Source organism: Helicoverpa zea, chromosome 13 (assembly GCF_022581195.2).
Source record: "Helicoverpa zea isolate HzStark_Cry1AcR chromosome 13, ilHelZeax1.1, whole genome shotgun sequence".
NCBI lineage: Eukaryota > Metazoa > Arthropoda > Insecta > Lepidoptera > Noctuidae > Helicoverpa > Helicoverpa zea.
Window position 1 is genome coordinate 8,111,459 of NC_061464.1, and position 15,289 is coordinate 8,126,747.

Below are 15,289 nucleotides of genomic sequence, written 5' to 3' on the forward strand. Positions count from 1 at the left end.
GGAAACCGAAAAAAAATGTTTGACGGTCGCACAAAATCGCAAGTTTTGTAAATTGTTCTCAAAAGTTAAGATTCTAAGCTATAAACTGAAACAATAGAAACACCGGGATATTGAGAGCATTTTTTTCTACACGCCTTTTATTTTGCATATCATCTCTAAAAAATGCTTAATTTAACTGTGCTTTTAAATCATGTCATTAGATCAATGTTTAACTATTACTTACATAAAATACACAATAACTTACCTTGAAAGATGTACAGAATGCAATAATAAACAAATAAATAAGACTATACATTAATTTGATCAGTAATCTCAAGTGAAGATGACACCTTAATTTTGTTGTTCGTGTTGTAAAGTTGCAACGATTATTGTCTTACCACTTTAACATTTTTTTATAATTTTTTTAAAGTACCTACAAGAATTTCTAATATGTAGCTATGACAAATGGGGTCTTAGGTATAAATAGGATATAACTATATTATATATTATTAGAATTTATATTTTGATTTAAATCCCCCTAGATTGCGAGATTCCTTCACTGTGCGGCGGTCGGGTTGCCTCCCTCCCTCAAAAATGTGCGAGGGGGGCGATGCCTGATCCTCGCGTTATGCTCGTGAACGGGTGCTGCTTGTGGTGCCAGGTCGTCTTACTGACTATATATTAGTTTTTTTTTTTTTAATTTTGTAAACTCTTTTTATTTTACATATGTTCTGGCTGAGCGGTCTAATTTACTAGTTTACAAAAGAATAGCACATGTAGGTGGGCACTCCCTGATATTCTATTAAGTGTAAATAATTGGAGGCTATAATTTTCTGTTCATCAAATTTATTCAATGCTTGAGTTAGTTAAGGTATGTAGGGTGAGTGCTAGCTAGCATGTGTTGTATAAATCATTTTTACTGTATTGTCCTCTATTGTAATCTACAAATTACATTGTATACAAATGTACATATCAAACAATGTTTAAGGTTCTTCTAACCTACAGACAGACATGTGTTGCTGGGGAGTTTGTTGCGCCACTTCTTCTTCCCAGCAAAAACACATAGGAAGTGGTGAAGGGTGGGCGTTTTGGGGGCTGCCTTTTGTAATTTTTTTTTGACGTTCGAAAAGTGCTGTTTTGCAGTCAAGTTTGAATAAATGAGTTTTGATTTGATATAAAAGCTACAAGATGCTTGGAAACATGCTGGTCTATTTAGAACATACTGACAATATCGAATTAATTACCAAATTAAAATTACACCAGGGATCACCTGCACGACGATAGAGACCAACGAGGCAGTAGCAGAGGCTTTTAGAATAATGATAGAACAGATCTAAACAACTGTCAAACTTTAGTTCACGACCGGCATATTCGGCAAGCCTGGGCGCAGCCTTACATGGGGCGACTGTCTTCTAGACATTCTGGCTTCCATATTTTTTTGACATTTATGCCGCTTTGCATTAAGTATCTATCAGGGATGGGCAAAATATTTTGAGACCAGTTTCATAAGATTTATTGACGTTGATATTCACAAAGAAACCACAGTTTAGCCGTTCAAGTGGCTGATGATTTGTTTGACACACTCGGCATCTGTGAAGCACATATTGTGGGACCCTGGATCGTTGCCGCCACAAAGACATATACTGCAGGGCTGGTTCGGGTTGTGGATGAAGGTACCTTTGGGACATGCGGCATTACCTGCAAAATGTAACGTGGCATCATTAATATAAAGATCAAGCAATCAATCATTTATTTATTTACGTACATTTCATCGGCATTATAAGAAAAGTGTTTTTCTTTCCTATTTAAGTTAGATATCAGTATATCTTCAGAAAGCCCTAGGGCCGTATGTTCCAAAACTTTGAAAGTATTGCTAGTGCTTCAAATACCACCACTTTTTAAGGTTCCACAGTAAAGAAGGAATCCTTAAAGTTTCGCCATGTCTGTCTGTCCATCCATCCGTATGTCCGAGCTTAATCTCAGTGACCATTAGAACTAGACAGCTGTTTGCTACTAATATGCATATCAATAACGCCGGCAAGTGGTAGGGTACAAAATATGGAAAAGAATGTTTTATCAAGGTACCTCCGCTAACTGAGGAATGTTTTTTTTTTCATTCCAACCCTAAGGATTGATATATGTATTGTTGGACAGGTATTTAAAATAAATAGGGGTTGACTCAAATTATTTTTGGTCATGTTTATGTTTTCGGAAATAATGTTAGGCTAATAATTATTTTTACCAGATGTTAATAACCAGATGGACAGACCTCATAAAATCTGTAACATCAAGCTCAATTGTGGAGTGCGCACGGAACGCCACCAGCAGGGAGAAGTGGAGAGAAATCGCAAGGGCAGCCGCCAGAGACAATCCATGATCACGACCACTCTGCCAAGAGTGTCCGATTAAGAAGAAGAAGAAATAATTATTTTTAGCTACTTCGTGCTGTTAAGGTTTTTTTCTGAGTTTATGGGGATGGGATAGGTATAAGTTATAATCGGGAAACTAAGGAATCCTACACTGAGCGTGGCCCGACACGCTCTTGGCGTGTATTTTCATTATACTGAAGTTTTACTTAATGTGATCTGAAATAAAGTATAAATTGATCATAAGAAATACTCGCAGCGTGAGTGAGATATCGTGCAACACTTTTAATTAAATCTTTAATTGCAAACAAGTCTTTGTATGAGTAGATATCGCCTTTTTCCCAAAAAGTCTATAAATAGCTACATGTTGTGCATAATTAAATGTGATTTATATTACTTACGAGTTTTATATTGTATATCTGCAAAGGAAAGGATAATGTTATATTTATCAGAAAACGTACCCATGTGTGTGTACACACACACAAGCACAACCTATATTTGTCATTATTTAGGGTGGAGTTTATTTATTATTAAGTTATTTGTAAATAAAAAGTATATAAAAAGGAATATGATTCCGACATAAAAAAAAAATAAGACTTAAAATAATTGGTGATTTTATAATGCTATGAGCATTAATTCATATAATGAGCAAGTACAAAATGTATAATTTCTTTTTCCCGGATAAAAAGTTTATAGTCATTGTTAAAAATTAAGTTTTAAGGCTGATTTATTGGTTCTTATATAATGCTAAACTTAATAAATATGGAAACTTATAAATGCCGTATTTATTATTCATTTGAAACCAACATTTACGATTTTTTATATTACCGTGATTCATTGTGTACTACATGTCATTAAGTACCACCCCCCCTCCTCCCCCCTCAGTACCAGTAGTTCTTTGTGTACCCCTAGTTGTACGCTAAGAACCATTTCTCTTGTTTTTATAAAACCTGTATAAATTAGGCAACTCATTAAATAGCCTATATTCTGAGATAAAAATATTTTCTTAAAGCGAGCGCGTTAGAGATCTTCAAACTTTTGGTGGTTCAATGGCTACCACTCCACCTTACATATTCTTTTCTCCTGTATTTGAAGCAAACTGAAAACTCAATACCTACAAGTGAGTACTGGTGTAAGTCTTTCAATCGACTTTTTATATATTTTTGGTGTAACTCTTCCTAATAATGGCAAAACTTTGGAAAATTCCAATAAAATCTATTTCTCGCTTGCTTCGTTATAAACCTACATAACATTGTCTTTTATGAAACTGGTATAGACGATTTCGGCCACTGAAGATCAGCCAGCTGCTCAAGACATATTATAGTGCACAAGCAGCATTTGCGCTGACACAAGTGCACTCATTATTCCTTCACTCTCATAGCCCGATGGGACGGAAAATCCGACACGACCGGAGAGAGATCAGGTGCAGGACCGACATTAACGTACTCTCCGATGCACGGGTGAATCAATCACCAACTTCCAGACTACGGGCTGCTTTTGTGAAAGTTCCTAAAATGCACAAAGCGATTTCGGCCCGGGAATCGAACCCGAGACTTCAAGCTCAGCAGTCTCGCTTGCGACCACTAGACCAACGAGGTAGTTCACAGCACTTGGCCTTAGGATATGATGAAATAAGTCGTTACGGTTGTGAGCAGCAGCAAGTCGGGTTGTCCAGTCTGCAGTTCTGCCAGTGCAATGTGTCATAGTGCAGATCTTTCGGCCGTGCAGACACATGCAAGTGTTGCAAGCACCGTCGGAAGGGACTTCCTCATAATCAACGCAAGTCCCGAGTTGCGGCTCTGGACTCGCTACAGCACGTGAAGTTGACCCTCCTTGGAGTTGTGCTGCGAAAATGTCAAAATTATATGAATGAAAAATAATACTAAATTGTGATCTCTGATTTCAAATTAAAATCAGCGGTAATAACTAACAAAGTTACTTTCGTTAGTAACTATTTAGTAATCTGTGCTTTCGTATGCAGAGCAAGCTTTTATGTACCGATTCCATGACCCCATGCACATTCCCTATTAGTGCAGAGCACTTCGCCGTGATAACAAATTCATATATGGGGGCACTGGGGATCATTGTGCTCATTCTTATAATATACTAGCTGTGCCCGCGACTTCGTTCGCGTGGTTGTCGAAAACAAAACAAAATTGTTTAAATAACAGTAGGGCTATATATGTACGTATAAACTCTACTCCAGAAGGTGGTATAGTTTTTTTTACAAATAAAGATCCTGACTATAATGTATTCGTATTCGGTAATGTTGGTATAGTTGATTACGTTAATGCTTCCTTATATACTATATTAGCGGTGGAATTTCCCGGAGCATACACAGAAAGGTTATTTGGTTTGCTAACACGTGATAGAGAAACATAGAGTTGGCCGTGTGAAAAACAATCAAAAGTAAGGTCTACACCAGCAACGGATAATGTCTGACCTTGGGCTTTATTAATAGTCATAGCGTAACAGAGGCTTACAGGGAATTGCACACGTTTGAAAGTAAACGGAAAATTGTTGGGGATAATGGGTATCCTGGGAATAAAAACAACATCACCGGAGCCGCAACCTGTTAAGATTTCGGCTTCGATGACATTTCTTTGGAGATTTATTACTCTCAGCTGTGTACCATTACAAAGTTTGGGAGGACTTAAATTTCTGAGTAGAATGATTGGTACTCCGACTTTTAAATAAATTTTGTGTGCTGGGAGACCTGGTGTATTTAGAGAGTCTAAAAACTCTACTGGATAGTGGGTGGCATCTCCTTCTTCCATAACCGTGTTAATAGATAAATATTCCCTACTTTCTCCAGAAACATGTACCAATATTTGAGAATTTATTGCTGCTGCTTGGTCGTTGCGAGGCGCCAAAATAGCTCGTTGGCATAGCCAAGCAGCGTCATGGTTCGAGATCTCCGATGGATCTCCGTATACAGAGGAAATGAGTTCTTGCTGTGAGGAAACAGAAGAACACAGGCTCTCGACTAAAGTTACTTTACCACCTTCTTGAGTCGGGTATGTACCGTCACCAATTTGAAGCAGTAAATTTGAGAAGACCTGCGCGTTTGCGTCACCTCCTAAATACGCTCGCATATTAAAGCTCAAATTAGATGATATGATACTGCCCCATAAAATAGAGCTCTTTAAACAGGCACCTATTTCATCGGCCCTCGTTCCTCTGGGTATTATAGGGAGTGTCTGCCTGAAGTCTCCACAGAATAGCACCGTTAAACCTCCCATCGGTCGGTTATTTTGTCTAATATCTCGCAAAGTTCTATCTACAGCTTCCACAGCTTTACGATGTGCCATCGTACACTCGTCCCAAACAATCAGGACACAATCGCGTAAGACCCGTGCTTTATCACTATTGCGAGAGACGTTACAAACAGGGTTTTCTGTGCGGTCCAAGTCGATTGGTATTTTGAATGTAGTATGTGCAGTTTTTCCTCCTGGTAGTAAAGTGGCTGCTATTCCTGAGGAGGCCACGGCAAGGGCAATTTTGTTTTGGCTCCTTATTTGAGCCAAGATAACTTTAGTGAGGAAAGTTTTACCTGTTCCACCAGGTGCATCTAAAAACAACATTTCTCCTAAAGTATTTTCTACACTACTGCAAACTCTATCAAAAATTTGACGCTGTTCTGACGTCAAAGGACAATGGGCAGATTGGTATACCCCACCAATAGCAATGTCATATATATCATTGGATAGGCATTTTTATGTAGAACAACATTTACTATGACAGCTTTGCTGAAATGTTTGTCCGTTCTGAGATATGGATCAAAAACTGTGCAAAAGTTAGAACTAAGTAATCTATCGATAACTCAAGTTTTTAAAGGAAAATCTAAGTAATACTAAATAAAAATAATATATTGTTAGCTGCCAGTAGTTACAAAGAGGGCAGCAGAGACAAGCGACCATAGACACCTCGCCATTCAGCCGTGCATCTATGCTTGGAGGATTCTTTTTTCGAACGTCATTATGACAAGACATGTTATAGTTTGACAGGATGCGATTTTGCCGCGTTCTTGACCAATTATTCTTAGTTGATTTTTCATGTTAAAACTAATTTCCTCGTTAAACAAACCTGCTTCTGGTTTTTAAGAATATGAAAATAATATTTCCTTTAAATATTGTTCACTTGGATTCTAGATACCTATAACTTATTCATATGGAAAACTTACTTAATAACTGTGCTATGTGCAGACGAGGCCTCTATCGCGGGAGGTACCAAGCACACATTTTGACTGACCATATTCCAAGAGCGCAACCAGAGCTTGCTGCATATATACAAGAAAATGCAGTATTGGAGGTATAAGTATGACTATTTAATAGATTTGAAACTTATTCATACTGTCCCCGCAGATACTCAAAACATGTACTAGAATTGATCATGTAGTTTAAACAACGTTCGGTTTCGTAAGCGATAAAGCGATAAAACGATTTCCCAATAATTGGTTATTTAGATCTTCTTTTGTTTTAAGTGACCAACGATATTTGATTTTCTTGTCTGCCATTATTAGGTGGTGTTCGACACTACAAGACGTGTATGCCATCGATGTTGGCAGAGAGCGAATAATGCCGTTAGGCCACCGGCTGTCCCAGAAGGTCAAGGTAATGACCCTAGTAGGCCAAATCCAAATGAAATTCATGTTCCGGAATATAAGAGAGCGTCTAACACTCCATCTCATTGCATTTTCAACATCTGTGGTAATGACACCCGACATCGAATACCAGAGGCAATTAAGGTCCACATCCTCTGTGAATATAAGATATATATCCCCGATGGTGCCCGAGTTTGCCACGAACATCTTACAGGGAACAATTGGGACGAGCTGCCGGATTATTGTAACACCAGTAATTATTTTACTGCAGCCCACTTTACGGATGTTTGTGACATACTACGAGTAGCTGTTCAACGCGGATCAAGGTTGAATTTTAGAGAACGCGGTTCCATGAGTCAGGAGGAAATGCATTTTTGGGTTGGATTAAATGACGATCAATTCGATGCCATTTTGGAGCAAACACCTTCACTCAGCCAGAGATGTAACAATCCCAGAACGGTTTTAGGAATGTACTTATGTAAACTGCGTACAGGTGATTCCGATGAGAGGCTTGCAACGTTGTTTAATATATCAAGGAGAACACTCGAACGCCGTTTTGGTATTGCTCGTGAATGTCTCACAAATGAATACGTGCCACTCCACTTGGGACTGGATCATATCGATCGGAGAAATGTTTTGGAGAGAAATCAATTTATTCCAAAAAAACTTTTCGGCACTTCGGAAAACACCAAAGCGTTAATAATATGTGACGGAACCTACATCTACATCAACAAAAGCAGTAACTTTTTATTTCAGCGGCAATCTTATAGCCTGCACAAGTTTTGTAACCTCCTGAAGCCATTTTTGATAGTATCATCAGATGGTTACATCATTGATGTCTTTGGGCCGTACGCTGCCACAAAGACTGATGCACAAATAATGCTTGACATCATGGGCACTGAAGAACATCCGATGCATGTTTTTCTACAGCAAAATGATGCATTTATATTGGACCGTGGATTTAGAGACAGCTTGGACGCAATCGAAGCCTGTGGCTACGAGTGCTATGTACCTCCAACCAAAGATCGTGGAGATTCACAGCTCTCTACTGAGCAAGCAAATGAATCCCGAGCTGTTACACTATGCAGATGGGTAGTGGAAGTGGTGAACGGGAGATTCAAGAGGGATTATAAACTGCTGCTTCAAAATTATTTTAATAGGGCTGTACCACACATGATCGTCGACTTCCGAATTGCTGCATCACTAATAAATACGTTTCACACACCAATAGTAGACAGTATACATGCAGAGCAGTTCTGGAATCGCATTAGAGCAACAGCTGATTTACAGAATATTTTATATACCTATGTCGAAAGGAAGCGTTTGAATAGTCGGAGGGCTGATTTTCAAAGGTTAGAAGCTAATAACATGGAAAACTTCCCGAGGCTCACTGAAAGTGAAATAATTGTCCTGGCTTTGGGTACATACCAGTTGAAACTGGCTAGATCATACTGTGGCGAACATTTTCGAAACGGTTTGTATCTAATAGAAACCTACCGAGAAAATCTATTGGATGATTTACCGGATTATGGAATCCAGGAAGACGTGTGGCTGTTACGTGGACGCATACAGTCCCGACACGTCAGAGCACGGCTATATTACTGCTACATCTTAATAAACAATTCAAATAATCTCATCGAAGGCAGAAATAACATAGTACAACACTATTGTACGTGTTTGTCAGGACGACGCACTATGGGTACATGTGCGCATATAATATCAATTATATGGTATTTAGCATTTGCGGTTCACGAAGGATTCTCCGCACCGGCCACATTTTTAAATGACATTATTTTAGATGTGCATTAAAATAATATAGTATGAGCCTAGCCTTTTCCGAGCTATCATGCGGTCGGCTTCTAGTCTTACCGGATGTAGCTGCCTTTCAGAAACAACAACACATCAACTACATTGGTGTTATTTTTTCAAAGGAAATTTTATTGTAATACTTAGTGATTAGAAATAAAATTGTTTAAAATTGTTTTTGGTCTATATCTCAGAACGGACAAAGATAAGAACAATGCTGTCATAGTAAATATTATTCCATTTAAGAAGACCTATCCAACGATATACATGACTCTGCTATTGGTGGGATTTATCATTACGCCCAATATCCAGTAGGTACAGTATTAGGTTGAAATGCTTAATAATAGTAACAATTATGGTCCCTAACGGGTACAGTAGGTAGTACTTAGAACACTTACACTTAGTAGTACTTAGATTTTCCTTTAAAAACTTGAGTTATCGATAGATTACTTAGTTCTAACTTTTGCACAGTTTTTGATTTTTATCTCAAAACGGACAAACATTTCAGCAAAGCTGTCATAGTAAATGTTGTTCTACATAAAAATGCCTATCCAATGATATATATGACATTGCTATTGGTGGGGTATACCAGGTCCCATATATTTTTGCCCATTGTCCTTTGAACAGCCATTTCGCAGTATTTCTGTTAACTCCTCAGGGTTGTAGTTAATTTCTGATGCATACTCCCTATTAATTGGTTCCCCACCAGCTGTCGGTGTTGGCAAGCCGTATTGACTGAGGGGGTACCCTCCTATACTTATAACTATATCTTGTATAGTTAGTAAGGACCTATTATGACAGTTTTCCCGTACTTGGCCAGAAATTTCTCTGTTACTATTTTCCTGCCTGAAAAAATCTTCGGCGAACGCGTCTTTATATTTTTGCCACAACTGCCCAGCGTCCGATAGGCCACAAAATGTCAACAAAATGGCAAACAAATGGCGCAAACGATGTGGACTATCGCTGACGCATGCTTCGGCTAGAGCATCATCCCAATGCTGATCACCATCTAATAAATGCCGTGCGCGGCAAGCAGCCTGAAATGAGGGATATTCTATATCGTCCACTTTGCGGAGATCAGCAAAAGAAGTAGGCCCTCGCACTGTGTGAAGAAGTAGGCGTAAATAATAACACTCTGCATTGTTTGGGTGCACCGTGTATACTCTCCCAATCACGTGTTCTTTAAAAATGCCGGGTTCATCTTCTACAGCAATTCCACGTCTCCTGCGATTAAAAACACCTTGCTGCTTGTTGTAAGTATAATACTGTGGCACTTCATTGTACAACAATGACTTGGCGAAATTGTCTCTTTTGCATAGGCGAAAGAATGCGAGCAAGGTGGTTTGTCTCGGGTTGTTCATTATTTCTGCCACATTTTCTGGCTGAAAGTAAACTCGCTGCCCGCCCTCCAGGTGCACGTCAAGATGGATGACTGGCGGATACCTTTCATGAATAGGGAAACTCAAAATGCGCCAAACTGCCTCCGAAGTGCTTATGTATCGGCCAGATTGATACCTTGTCACTTCATCAAATTGGTTGTTGTTTCTCAGTGCTATCATGGCTTGATCGCTACCTTTATTAACATATTTACATATATATTTTATAGATTCGACGCTATTACAAATTTCGACATTAATGTGTGCTTGAAAAGCTTTTGACAAAACTGGAGAATACGGTACCACCCACTTATTATCTAAAATTATTTCTTGTCCACGGCATCTGACAGTAGCCGTGAAACCACCTTGTGACGGAGATCTTCGCCGGTATTGCGGATACCCATTTTCCCCCGCCATAGTTAGTTCTTTAAGTGCTCTGGGGTATTTTTTTGAGCATTGCCCGTCTTTCATGCACGGTGATTCCCTGTTTAAGACGCCACAGGGCCCGTGAACCATATGTGTTTTTATTATGTCATGTAAAATTGGATCTGCGCTGGGATCTGGAAATTCTGCACTTATGACACTGTCTGTAGCGTCGGGACGAATTTTTTCTTCCAGCCACAGAAGAATGTGCGCGTGGGGTAAACCACGCTTTTGCCACTCGACGCTATACATAAAACACAGAGTTGAACCGAAAACTTTCTCCTTTGTAAGTAGATTAATCAAGACTTTGAGTTTTAAATGAAAAATCCTAGCAATAATGTCGTGTCTGTCATACGACGCCTGCCCTGTGAGAAGCGCCTGACAAATCTCCGTCCACTTTGGATTCGTTGTAAATGTTATAAAAAGGTCAGGCCGGCCGTATTTACGGACGTAACAAAAAGCATCTTGCGTTCTTTCGTGCATATACCGCGGACCGCCTGTGAAACTGGATGGCAAAATTACCAAACGACCCAAGTCTTCCACGTTATTATCTGACTGCATTGCGTCCCGCAAGTGCACGTATTCTTCAGCGCGTAATCGTCGCTGATTATTGCGAATATACACTAAACGTTCAGTTTCTATTTTTGCGTACATGTCCACAATAAATTGGCTGAACAAACCACGAAATCGTTGCAAAAATACGAAACTGTTTTGCCGTATTTGTAGAAGGTAGGAATAGTATTGTTGAGCGGATATTTTTTTTTGAAAATTAGTGGCTCTCGTAGTAGGGTTAACTTGGTACAATCCAAAATTGTACCCATCTTCACCATGACAATAAATTAAAGGATATTGCAGGGCATCGTAAGCTCGGTGGGTTTCCAAAATGCGTTGGAGGCGATCGTCGCGTGTACGCAACACGATATCACGCTTCTCGCACTCTTGGTCGACTAAAACAACTGCAACTTCATCTGCGACGGGTGCATTGTGTCTTCCGCGGTGTTCACCCACAGGACGTCTATCGGCACTTATAACAATTTTGAAATCATCGCTGCCTTGCGGAATGGATTCCAATGCAGCTTTGAATTCACGAACGTACTGGTTAACGTGATGCAGTAATTCTTGAAGTTGAGCTAGAAGCTCAGCATTTAGCTGAGGAAAATTATGACTTCTAACATTGAGCTGTTGCGTGTAATCAGATACGAAATAAATTTGGAGAAATTTTGGCTCATTTTCTGGTAGTAAAGATCCGATTAGGTGATATACTTGACCTTGCACTTTAAAGGTCGGCATGAACGGTCCTTCCGTTATTTGTTTTGCCCCAAAGGAAGTCATCTGGAAAGCACTGTTGTATAACCGAATATTGTCTAAAAAATGTTTAGACTGGGGATGTTCGCCATTGAGGAGACTTTTGACTAAGTGTGGCGGATCTTGGAAATTTTGAAGAACTATTTCGAGTAGCACATTCCGTTTGTCTCTTTCCTCCATTTTAGAGCATCACAAAAATTACAAATTTCACGCATGTCACCCACGAAAGTAAAGCCAGCATAATTAATTCTAGACGAATATCTAAACCCAGATTTTTCCCTATTGTCCCAAGATAATAAAACATTTAGATCGTCATATTCCATGGACTCGTCAGATTCGCTATTCGCTGTCTCTCTATTTATATGGTATCGAGCTCGTTCAATTTCTAGGCGAGATTGACGCTGTTCTACTGTTTCTGCTCGTCTTAGTTCATCAATTCTTTCCCTTTCAGATGCAAGATAACTTTCATTGTTTCTTTGTAAGCCTACATAGTTTTGTCTAGCTATTTGTAATCGTTCTTCTCTTTGTGAGAGAGATTCAGACTCGCGCGAGAGAGCGTGACGCTCTCGATCAGCTAACAGCCGCACTTCACGTTCCGCGATGCTCTCTTGGGAGCGCAGATCTGTGGTCCGAGTTCTTTGCGAACTTAAGCGAGACTCCCTTTCGGTGAAAGTCTCTGACTCGCGTGAGAGGGCGTGACGCTCTCGATCAGAAGACAGACGTGCTTCACGTTCCGCGATGCTCTCTTGGGAGCGCAGATCTGTGGTCCGAGTTCTTTGCGAACTTAAGCGAGACTCCCTTTCGGTGAAAGTCTCTGACTCGCGTGAGAGGGCGTGACGCTCTCGATCAGAAGACAGACGTGCTTCACGTTCCGCGATGCTCTCTTGGGAGCGCAGATCTGTGGTCCGAGTTCTTTGCGAACTTAAGCGCGACTCCCAAAATGGAAAATAACATGTATTAATTACCATTTAAATTCATAGATGGAGTTGTACATTTTCCGTAATTCACCATATTGTAACTCTGGGTGTAATTTTTCCATAGATATTTTAATAGTATTTGTCAGTTTGCCGTGCCTCATCAAAATCTCGCTATAATTGTTATCTTGCTGCAAGGAAAATTAATAATACTGAGCCAAATCTAAAATAATGCCATCTAAATGGCTTTTTGAATATTAACGTCAAAAATTTCACGGAACCATTAACTATCTTTTAAAGTTATAGATGGAGTTGTGTATTTTTTAATAAATAAATTAAGCTTGGGTTTTGTTACTTTAGCTAATCTTCCAGAAATGTGGTGGCCTAAAAGCAACTTTAACTTTGAATGAGTACTTTTGAGTAGACTTTCAATAAATTTTATTGTGGTGAAAAACATGTAACGCATAAGGATCGTAGATGAAAGGAGGAAGATTGATCTCTCGCCAGGGCTGCTGAGTATGAAGCAAGGCTCCTGTAGCTTGAGAAACAAGCCCAGACACAAAGGGCAGATTAAAGAAATGGGACCTTCTCGATTTAATACCATACGCACGTTAAATACTTTATCGCCTTCGGAAACGTACAAAATAACGCGTCGCATGCAACACATTTTAAGAAACCACAATAACAGTAGGAACTGTCATCATCCACCCAGCTATTCTTAAATTATGTGGGTGTTGGCTTTAAGTCAAACCGAATCCGTTTGAGTACCAATATGTTACTTGGAGTGCCTATCTGATCTCCTCAACCCAGTGAACTGGACACCACGTTATCCAAAGTAAGACTGTTTGACAGACTTTTTGGCTTCTGATTAGTCGCAGCTGCTGCAGAAAATGTACAAATGACAGCTTTGTCAGAACTTTGTTTCCAATGAGAATTACTAACGCCTCCTTTTTTTTAACGACGTCAAAAATCATCAAATGAACCCTCCCGCTGTGGGTTAGCAGCGGCGAGGGAGTGTCAGACTCTTACTGACTAAAACCGTCATGTTTCGTCGTTGGCCTTTTATGTACCAGGGCCGGAGTTACTCTTTCGAACAATCCCGCAGTCCCGGCAGGCCTTGGCCCTACTGGGCCCCGCTGGGGTTGCTGACATCTCTTTGAAAGGCGCGTGGAGCAACGCGTCCCCAACAGGCGTCTGTTGTCTATCTAAACATGAGCGGAGACGGTGAGTTCAGGTAGCTCACTTGAACTCACCGTCTCGCGACACCCGGCACCCGTGGTGTCTACCTGGACCAGCACGGCGGCCGGGATGAGAGGTGCGAACTCTCTGACTTTCCGCCGCCTCCTTCTCGAGCATGACTGCTTCGCAGAAGGAAGCGACGGCATCCCATTCCCTCCCGCCCTGGACCATGGCCTGAACCAGGGCCGGACGCGAGAGGTCGCCGCCGCCTAAAGCCTCGACGAGGACCCGGCGATGCCCTTCCTCCTGTGTGTCCTCGTGGCTGTCCGCACAGTGGTGATACCCGGGCGTCTCCTCACGACCGATTCGATGCAGGTATCTCCCGAAACAGCCGTGACCGGTGAGGACCTGCGTCATGCGGTACGTGAGGGCACCGTGACTCCTCCCGAGCCACTCCTCAAAGAGCGGACTTACCGCCACTATGGTGGCGTGCCCTATTACTTTCGCCCCTTACGTAATATTTTTCCAATCGGTTGACTAGATCCAGAGACTTCCACAACGTCACAAACTTTACTTCTTTTGTTTAGATAAATAGTCACACATCGTCGAACAACCTTGATCGATCAACCCGTGCGGCTGCTAAGTAATAATCCTAATTATACTGTCATGTGAATGGATACACCTACGGGATAAGTAGTATTTCGTCACGCAGACGAAGACGCGGGCAACAGCTAGTATTGCAATATAATCGTTTCACACTAATAAAGCAGCGCCCCTTAGTTAATATCGTAAGACTTATCTTAAACCATGCACTAATCAACTACGACCCCATCGCTGAAAACCGCATTGAAATCGAACAATACGTTATAATAATATATTATTGCAATATTATTTTGCACTAATATGGTAGCGCCCTCTAGTGAGTTACAGACGTAATTTTTATTATTTGGGAACATGCATTAAGCACGTACACATTGCTGATGAAAACAGAATTGTAATCGGACGTTTTGATTATATTGCAACATTGTTTTGCACTAATATTATGTATATTGTGGCGCCCCCTAGTGAGTTCTAGCCATGACACCTATTTAAGAACATGAACTCATCGAACACAAACCCGTTATTGAAAACCGCATCAAAATCAGATCATTAGTTTAGAAGATAGGAGGGAACATTACTTTGCACACACAAACACACAAACGCACATCTCTCACCCTAAACGCATATACCTGCTCCGTTCCGTCGTGGGTAAAAATAGCCACTGGACATGTCAAATGTATGAAATGGTATAATCCTGACGATGAAATAAGCCCAAAAAATGCGGTGATTTTTGGCCGA

At 40.4% G+C, this 15,289-nt stretch overlaps 1 long non-coding RNA gene across 1 annotated transcript; it reads right to left on the minus strand.

Annotated features, from left to right (window-relative positions):
• Window positions 1-1,475: 1,475 nt before the first annotated feature.
• Window positions 1,476-4,028, minus strand: LOC124635901. The gene is made up of 2 exons (XR_006985076.1): window positions 3,989-4,028; window positions 1,476-1,677 (listed from the first exon to the last, which is right to left on the minus strand). It is a non-coding gene; the product is annotated as an uncharacterized LOC124635901 (long non-coding RNA).
• Window positions 4,029-15,289: the final 11,261 nt, after the last annotated feature.